This window comes from Dermacentor silvarum, chromosome 3 (genome assembly GCF_013339745.2).
Source record: "Dermacentor silvarum isolate Dsil-2018 chromosome 3, BIME_Dsil_1.4, whole genome shotgun sequence".
Taxonomy (NCBI): domain Eukaryota; kingdom Metazoa; phylum Arthropoda; class Arachnida; order Ixodida; family Ixodidae; genus Dermacentor; species Dermacentor silvarum.
This window is the reverse complement of record NC_051156.1, coordinates 224,377,889-224,386,164: the sequence shown is the minus strand read 5'-3', so window position 1 is coordinate 224,386,164 and position 8,276 is coordinate 224,377,889.

The following is an 8,276-nucleotide window of genomic DNA, read 5'->3' as shown; positions in this document are numbered from 1 at the left end:
GCGCTTTCTGGTATAGGGACGCGGCCTCTTGCGTGGCCCGATCTTGTCATATTGTTTCACACTTTTAATATTTCATTCTGAGAAGATTTAACATAAAAGGCATGCGCTGTCGGTGTTTTGTTTCGTGACATTTGTTTGTGGGCTGTCATTCTCAAAATTCCGAGAAATAACTTTGTAGAGAATGTAAGTTTGAGCAGTGGTAAAATAATTATTTAGCGTCTACGGAGGGCCTGCGTGATTGTGGTTCGGAATTACTTTTCGCCAAACGACGTTCGGTGCCGACACCGGCGGACTTCTTGCGACACGGGGCCCTTAATTCTACCGCGTTAAAATGTTGCGTGAGCGTTGCTTTGCTTGACTCGCACACCATCAGAACTGTTGCGTGACCGCCTGTATATACCGTATAGGTAAGAGACGATGCCGGGTTGGTGTAGTGAGTGAATTACTACACCGAGTCGTCATCGGGTACGATTTTGCTTCGACGACCCGGTTTTCGCTCAAGGACGTTGAAGGTCGAGTAAACGATGAGACATATAAGGCTTTCGCCTTAATAATATATGTATTTCCATCGTAATACGAGGGGGAAGCAAAGGGAAAAATTACGTAGAATCTCCGCAGAGAGTTATCTGAATGATGCATAAGCATTTAGTAGTAACTACGTGGTGTTGAATGCTCACAGTCAACACTGCTGGTAATCCTGGTACTGCCACGACCGCTGGATAAAAAGAAAAAAAAAACGTGGTACTGCTCAGCTGCTGTGGTCGTCTTGGCGCCATTGCGGTAAATGCGACAGCGCTGCGGTGACACGAACTGCTGTGGAAGGCGGCGCAACGTGAACTGATGAGGCAAGCAACTACTGCAGGTGGCGGCGCCAGGTGCGCTGATGACATTCCGATCCGAAGCCACGGCTACTCCACAGTTCTGGCACGGCCGCTGGATGTGGCTTACTAAAGGTGTGCCTATATAGTGCGTGCCTGATTGCACACGTCACGTGGTCCCAGAGACGCGCTCGTGCCACTGCTCGCGCGTTCGTCCTCGTCTTCTTCCACAGCTGGCGAACTTGAAAGCGATCGTCTTACGCGGAGGACGGTTTTCTCGTTGGGTAACCATAGAAATGCTTACGCATTTAGTAACTAAAGAACAAGCTTGACTATAGCTCCTGCCTCCTGGAATATATGTAGAAAATACGTTTTTCTTGCAAATTACCGCTTTTAGCACAACCAACCAGTAATAGCTTGAACCATGAGTCGTTCTCGTGGCCCAGGATTCCCCGGACGCCGCCGCCTCTTCGAGACCGGCATTGGCTGAGCCCGTGAAGCATTCAGCGAGCGTGCGACGCACTCGGCACAGCGCCGAGCGAGGCGGTTCGCCCTGCGGCACCACGAGCGGGGTGACGACTCTGGCGGCCCCTGAATTCCGCAGCCCTGGCGTCGTCTCTCCGCTGTCGCCAGAGGACTCCCGTGCGGGGAAGAGCACGCACGATCACCTGCTCGCGTCGACACCGGACGTTACGTCTCCGGTCAGGGAAGCATCGCACAACAAGGACGCGAGCAGCAGGCGCAAGAGGAGGAAGCGCGTCCGGCCCAAAAGCTAGCCTCGTCGCAGCCGCTCAGCTTGCTTCGGAGCGCATGCACTCAACAACTGAGGTCGTTGGCTAGCAGCAGGGATTTAAGCGTGGTGTATGAACTTGCCTGTTTGCTGCGCTACGCCGACGTTCCTTAAATTTTTGTGCTCACGGCGACGATGAACACGATATAGCTCTTGGTCTGCTTTGAACCTCGCGCAAGTTAACCATATCGACGTATGGTTCGTCCTAACTTTATTTATTGCTATCCATTGTTTTGACCGCTTGTGTAACATGTGTTCCTTTGCACGCAGCTGGCACTAAACGCGTCTCTCTTGAACTCCGAACTATACTGCATGCTGTGCTGCCGTTTAATTCGTTGAGCTTTTGAGGCGTTTTGAATTGTTCGAAAGCTATCAGCTGCCACCATTTGATGCCATTACTGTTCTACCAGGATTGTTCTATGCATAGTGCCCATGAACTCTCGTGACATTGCGCAGCCCGTTCGCGCCCGTTTAAAAGAATGTGACCCCAAACAAGGTACTATACCCTGCCGTGTAACCACGCGCAGGAACCATGTTTCAGAAATAAGCGTTCTTTGATCAGCAAGAAATGCGATAATCACGTAATCGTACATCTTTTTATTTCCTGCTTACATCACAACCGTAAGGTTTTTGAGTGTCAGGTCTTGTTCGCGTCGTCGCAGTGCGTGCACGAGTAAGCTATAAGAATGGCATGTTTTCTTTCTGGGGTGCATGTGTAGCTCCACCCGCACAAGACAGACGCGGCTTGTAAGGCCTGCTTGTACGTCAGCGAAACGAACTCTACTCGGTGACACTATTTAAGAATTCAGTGCATTCTCCTCCCACAAAGCACTGCACCTGCTTCTCTGCGCGTTCGCGCCGCAAGACAAACGGGTAGTTCCCGAGAAATGCCGATATTGAAGGATGTTTGCGTCATAAAAATGAGAGGACTAATATCATGGAATCGGTATATTTGCCAATGCATTCTTGGGTTGTCGTCCATTGTACTTACAGTATAATGTCTCGAAAGTGCAGCACTGCTGTCCGCTGTAGTTCTGTAAGATTATGTGCACATCCTTGGGTAGCTGCAGCCTTGTGTGTCTCGGATCTCGATAACTTCAGCAGACGAGGTCTTGCGAATGTTTGCCCCTTTAATCCGATGAAGCCCGAAGAGAAAATGTGCGGCGACCATCTTTACCAGTGTTTGGTAAGCGAGAAAGTCACTAAAGCGTGTTTTTACTAATCACAACAAGTATGTCTTTTTGAAGTATGGGCGACTTTTAGTGATATGTTTAATGACATAGTAAATTGCCCTGGTAAAATTACATGGGGGCTTTAGCTAAGTTCGGTGCCTTCCGCCCATTTTATACCAAGGGGGATGCATTTATGCCACTGTTATTTTAGCGCCGCCGTTTGTCGCTTTTTCTAATGACGTGCCGAAGAGCTTATTAGCAAGCGTCTGGGTGCATCAAAGCTACTTTCCTGGGAAAGCACAATCTGCAGTTAAATCGTTAAAATCGTCATGATCATCACTCAGCGACATTTGTTAAATATGCAGCGTCTTGGGCCATGGTCTGGGGACTTTGACTGCTATTCAGGACACTGTAAAATTACGCATTGTTGCCGAATTCCGCAATACTGGCGTTTTGAGCCAATCGGAGAGGCCGTGACAGCCCTGTGGATTGGCTGTGGATCAATCTGAACTGACAAGGTTCGACTGACGCTGTCCAGAATCGCATTCCTTGTTAAAAAAGAGGATTACCAACACTGATCATAAGAAGTGGACGGAGGAAGCCTGCAGGGGGGGGGGGGGGGGGGGGGGTTGCTGCGCGTATAAGTGAGAAAAGGACAGAGCCAAGAGACTGGACAAGGCGCATATCACAGTCCTCTGATACTCTTCAAGGAAAGTATTAAAGAACTGTGCTTATATACAATTCTTTAGTACAGGGTCTCTACTTCTGTCTGTATTATTGTAACTTCAAATATTGGGGCTGGTTGATTCTGCATGACGCAAAATAAAGCAGCACTACTTTGAACGAGGACACATGTCTAGGAATTTTGGACATTGCCACCGGCTTCGATAATCTGTTGAACGTCATCGCAATACACCAGCGCAACTAAATGGGCAGTATTAAAAAAAATGATTTAACGAGCTTCAAATAGCAACGTCGAGAGGGTATTTCCTTCTAATAACATACGAATTTGCGGCATTTATTCGGCAATTAGTGCAGCTTTGAAGCCACGTTTTGGTCAAGACCAAAACACTGCTATAACGCAGCACTAATTGCCGACTAAGCGTCGCAAATACGTATGTTACTAGATGGAAATACCCTCGCGAGGTTGCTAAAAAAACTGTCAGCCCTTCCACTGGGGTGTAGATGGAAGACCAGCGCAGCTGTACTATGGTGGGAATTATGTATTTCCAATTATGACTATTAAGTTGTGATGGTGTAATTGGTTGTATTGAACTATTAAAGAATGAGAAATATATATGATCCTGTGGTTTTCATTTATTTAGTTACCACAGGGCCATGGCCTTATGGTCGCTACGGTACACCGCCATAAGGTGTACGACAAAGGTTGGCACGTTCTTCATAAACACGTCACCAACGCCGCACGCGTTCGGTGCGAACGCGGGCGGCGTTGGCACCCCGTGCGTTCGCTCCCCGTGAAAACGCGCGTCCCTCGCGCGCTTTCACTCGCACATACAGCATACGGCAAATGAGAGTTTTTTTTTATGCCGGGGTCCACCAAGACTTCACTGACGTATTTCCGTCACGGAAATACGTCATAGAACATAATACAAAGAAAGAAACCAGAAGAAAAAGTTCCACAAACATGCAAAATTTGGGAATCGAACCCACGACCTCTCGGTCCGCGACGATAGATCGCCGAGCGTTTAACCCATTGCGCCACAAACGCATTTGCAGAGAGCTACACAGACGCGCCTTATATATCTAACACTCCTCCGTGTACCCGCGCTCTTGTTCGGGGCGGTGCCGCCGCCTACGAGCAGAAAAGAGAAGTACTGCATTATGACACTAACGCGCACCGACAGGGAACGCTTCGGTGGTCTCACCTCACCACTACGGACGCCTCGATGCCAGCATTCGAAGGGACGCTGGCATCAAGAAGCACTACCAACGCCACCTAGGTGGCGTTGCTAGGTGGCGTTGGTAGTGGCGTTCACCGTACTCAGCACAGCGGAGCGTGGCCTCCGCAATTAGCTCTGAAAATCTACATCTGGACGAGACCATAGAAAACTGAGCCCTTAACAGCTTCGCTGTGAGAGTGCCGTCCATTGAGTTACGCTGTGCAATGCGGGGAATTTCAACAGATTCCCGAAGAGACAATGTCAAAAATTCCTGGGTATGTACACCGAGCTACCTACGCTCGTGTGCTCTTTTGCATAAAGTTTATTCTCTATCTCTCTCTCCTTATTTGACTGCACTCCGGTTTATGTCCTCGTGCAAAGCCACGCTGTTACTTTTATAGATCAAGGAGCACACCAGAAGTTGGCCTCGGGCAACCGGAAGTTGAGGTGTCTCCGAAACCGTGTGATTAATAAAAACACATCTAAAAGGAGGTAATGGTTCAAGTTAATAGTTGTGTAGCATATATGTGATATAGGAGCATAAGTTTATTCAAGGAAAGGGCCAATGAAATTTCAGGTCTTTCTCAGCATTATGATGATTAGCTATCGTAATCAGCAATCGCTCGAGCATCGTCTAGTTCTTCCACAGCTCTGTCCACCATGAAAACAGGAGAACTGCCAGAGCCAAAGCCTACGACAAGTATTCGGATCACGCAGGTGCCTTTTTTGTAGATGCCGCCGGACCCCTGCACAACCGCTCCACGGCAACCGTTGTACACAGGGGACAGGTGGTAGACTGCATCTCGGCCACCGGAATGGACATCACAGCCATGGAAGAGGCCGGTATAGCCTTAGCCATGCGTAATCCAAGAGCCACCTTTGTCCTCACGGATTCCCAGGCGGCGTATCGCAATTTCGCAAGAGGTCAAGTCGGCCACCTCGCACACTCAATACTGCAACAGGCTGCGGCCAATCGTCAAGAGGGTCAGTGGAAACAGCTGCTGTGGGTACCAGGGCACGCGGGAGTTCGAGGCAATGAGATTGCTTCATGCCTCCGCTCGAGAACTTCTACACCCGCGGGGCTCCGCCAGTTCCTCCACAGCACAACTTCTCGCTGACCAGGACGATCCTCAGCCCCTCCTTTCATATTCTGAGATCCTACAACACTCCGGCTGAGTAGACGCACTTTACCCCCGCCTGATCCCAAATTAGATAAGGCAACGCAGGTAGCATGGAGACGCTTACAGACATTGTCCTTTCCAAATCCTTATGTATTATCAAAGATAGACTCCATGACATACAATCCGCAATGCAAATTATGTACCCAGACGGCCACGTTATACCACATGGTCTGGGCGTGCCAACAGAATCCGCAAATATCGGCCAAACATAATCCGACGACAGTCGAGTGGGAGGCGACCCTGTCCAGCTCGGACCCAGAACAGCAACAAGCCCTGGTCAACCGAGCCCGGACGGCGGCAAAAGCCAATGGTCTTCCGGACTAGGAGGTCCGACCACAAAACGGCTATTAATTTTCAATAATAAATATTTTATTCTCTCTCTCCCCAGCTAGCTCGTTGGCGCCCCTCGGCGCAACCACGTGAACGCATTCGTGCCACTGCTCACGCGTTCGTCATTGTCGTCTTCTTCTACAGCTGGTTACGTTGCCGCTCATTATTTGTAGCCAGAGCTACACTGGCCGCATTCTCGCCGTTTCGCTGTGGCCGGTGGACGCACCGCGAGCTGAGCCATTGCCTAGCAACCGCCGCAGCTGGAAGCGCCGCTCGCCGCGCCATGTGGCATGGCGTCAGAGGAGGAGCCGGTGAAACCGCGTTGCAACAAATTAGGTGCCGGCGTTGCATCGTATATATAGAATGGGCGGCTCGGTGGGATTCGTTAGCAGATATGAAAAGTGAGTCGGAGAGACTGAAAGAAGCCAGGCTTCGTCGTCGGAACGAAACCAAGAGGAGGCAGCGAGCCGAGAAGACGGAGGAAGAACGAGCCGCACGCCCCGAGAAGCGTCGTAAGTACGAAGCGGCCAGGCGAGTGGATTCAGATGAGGATATCACCCGAAACGTGTTCAAGTCACTGGACGACAACCCCTTATCCTCCCGCCTCGCCGACCATCGGGCCGTCTTTGTGGCAATTGAGAAACAAGATGAAGACTTTCAAAATAAATGCGTTACACTTTAAAAATGTCTTAGTATTAATTACTTACAGCATTAAGTAATTAATTGTAACAATGGAAACATAGCAAATATACCTGAGTAATATACACCATAAGAATATAAACACAGTGAATATCAAAGTCGCACAAAAATTAAGAAAGAACAACGGCAATGTAATAAATGCAGATCAGTTATACAGCGTTTAAGAGTGAAGAATACATGAATTAAGCTCTTTTTTAAATGCTTCTAAAGATAACAATTGCTTAGTGCTTGATGGTATCGTATTCCAAAACTGAACAGCCGCAAAAGTAGCGGTATGCTTGCCATAGTTGGTGCGTGCATCTGGTAGTAAAACATTGTTGTTCGCAGCAGACCTAGCTGGATAAGAGTTAAGTAGATGTGATTTTTGCAACACATCAGCTGCTATGGTGCTGTTTAGAGACTTGAAAACATGAATGCTGTTGAAGTAATGAGGATGCGCTGTTGAACGGTGGGCTTGATGTTAGGATAAGGATGGCTTCGCTTTCAATTCGTTGGAGTGGAAGTACGTGAGATGGATAAGTATTCGCCCATGACGTGATACAGTACGTAGTATGACTGTGGATGAAGGTGTGGCACAGCTTGAATAAAGCAGGTAAATTGAAGAATGGTCGTGCTTTAATTAATATTCTTATACGCGGTAAGCTATCCCTTGTTTTGTATATGAAATGTGATGGGAATACTTGAGATGGGCATCAAGAACAACTCCCAGAAATGTACACTGAGGAATGCTAAGGAGGCGGTGGCAATTGATACTAATGGCAGGAGTAGATGAAAGGGGGTTCTGACTCGAGTGGAAGACAACGAAGTGTGTTTTATTAGCGTTAATTATTAAACCATTAGCTTTGCACCAGTCTTGAATATTCCTGAGGTCAGCTTGCTAGTTAACGCGTCGATGGACAACTATAGTTGTATTATCTGCATACAATAAAAGTCGACTGTGTTAAGCTTGCAGTAAGGTCATTAATATAAATTAGGAATAAAAGGTGGTCGCGTACAGAACCTTGAGGGCCACCTTTGTCAATGAATTTAAAAGTGGAAAGAACGTTAGAAGCGCAAACGGTTTGCTCTTTGTTAGATAAATAGCTTCTAATTAGTTCATGCGCACTATATCCATTGATGTGGTAGGTATACCTACCGCGCCAATGGAGTTAAGTTTAGCTAAGAGTACATAATGAACTATAGAATCAAAGGCCTTGGAGAGGCAAATCAACAGGGCACCGGCAAAACATCCCGAGTCTAGGGCACGCTTAATACGGTCAGTAAAGGAGAGTAGTGCGAAATCTGTCGAAACTGCGCGGAAACCAAATTGTTGAGTGGATAAGATACCAAGCTTAGTTAAATATTTAGTTAGTCGCTTCTCGATACATTTCTCTATAATTTTGCTA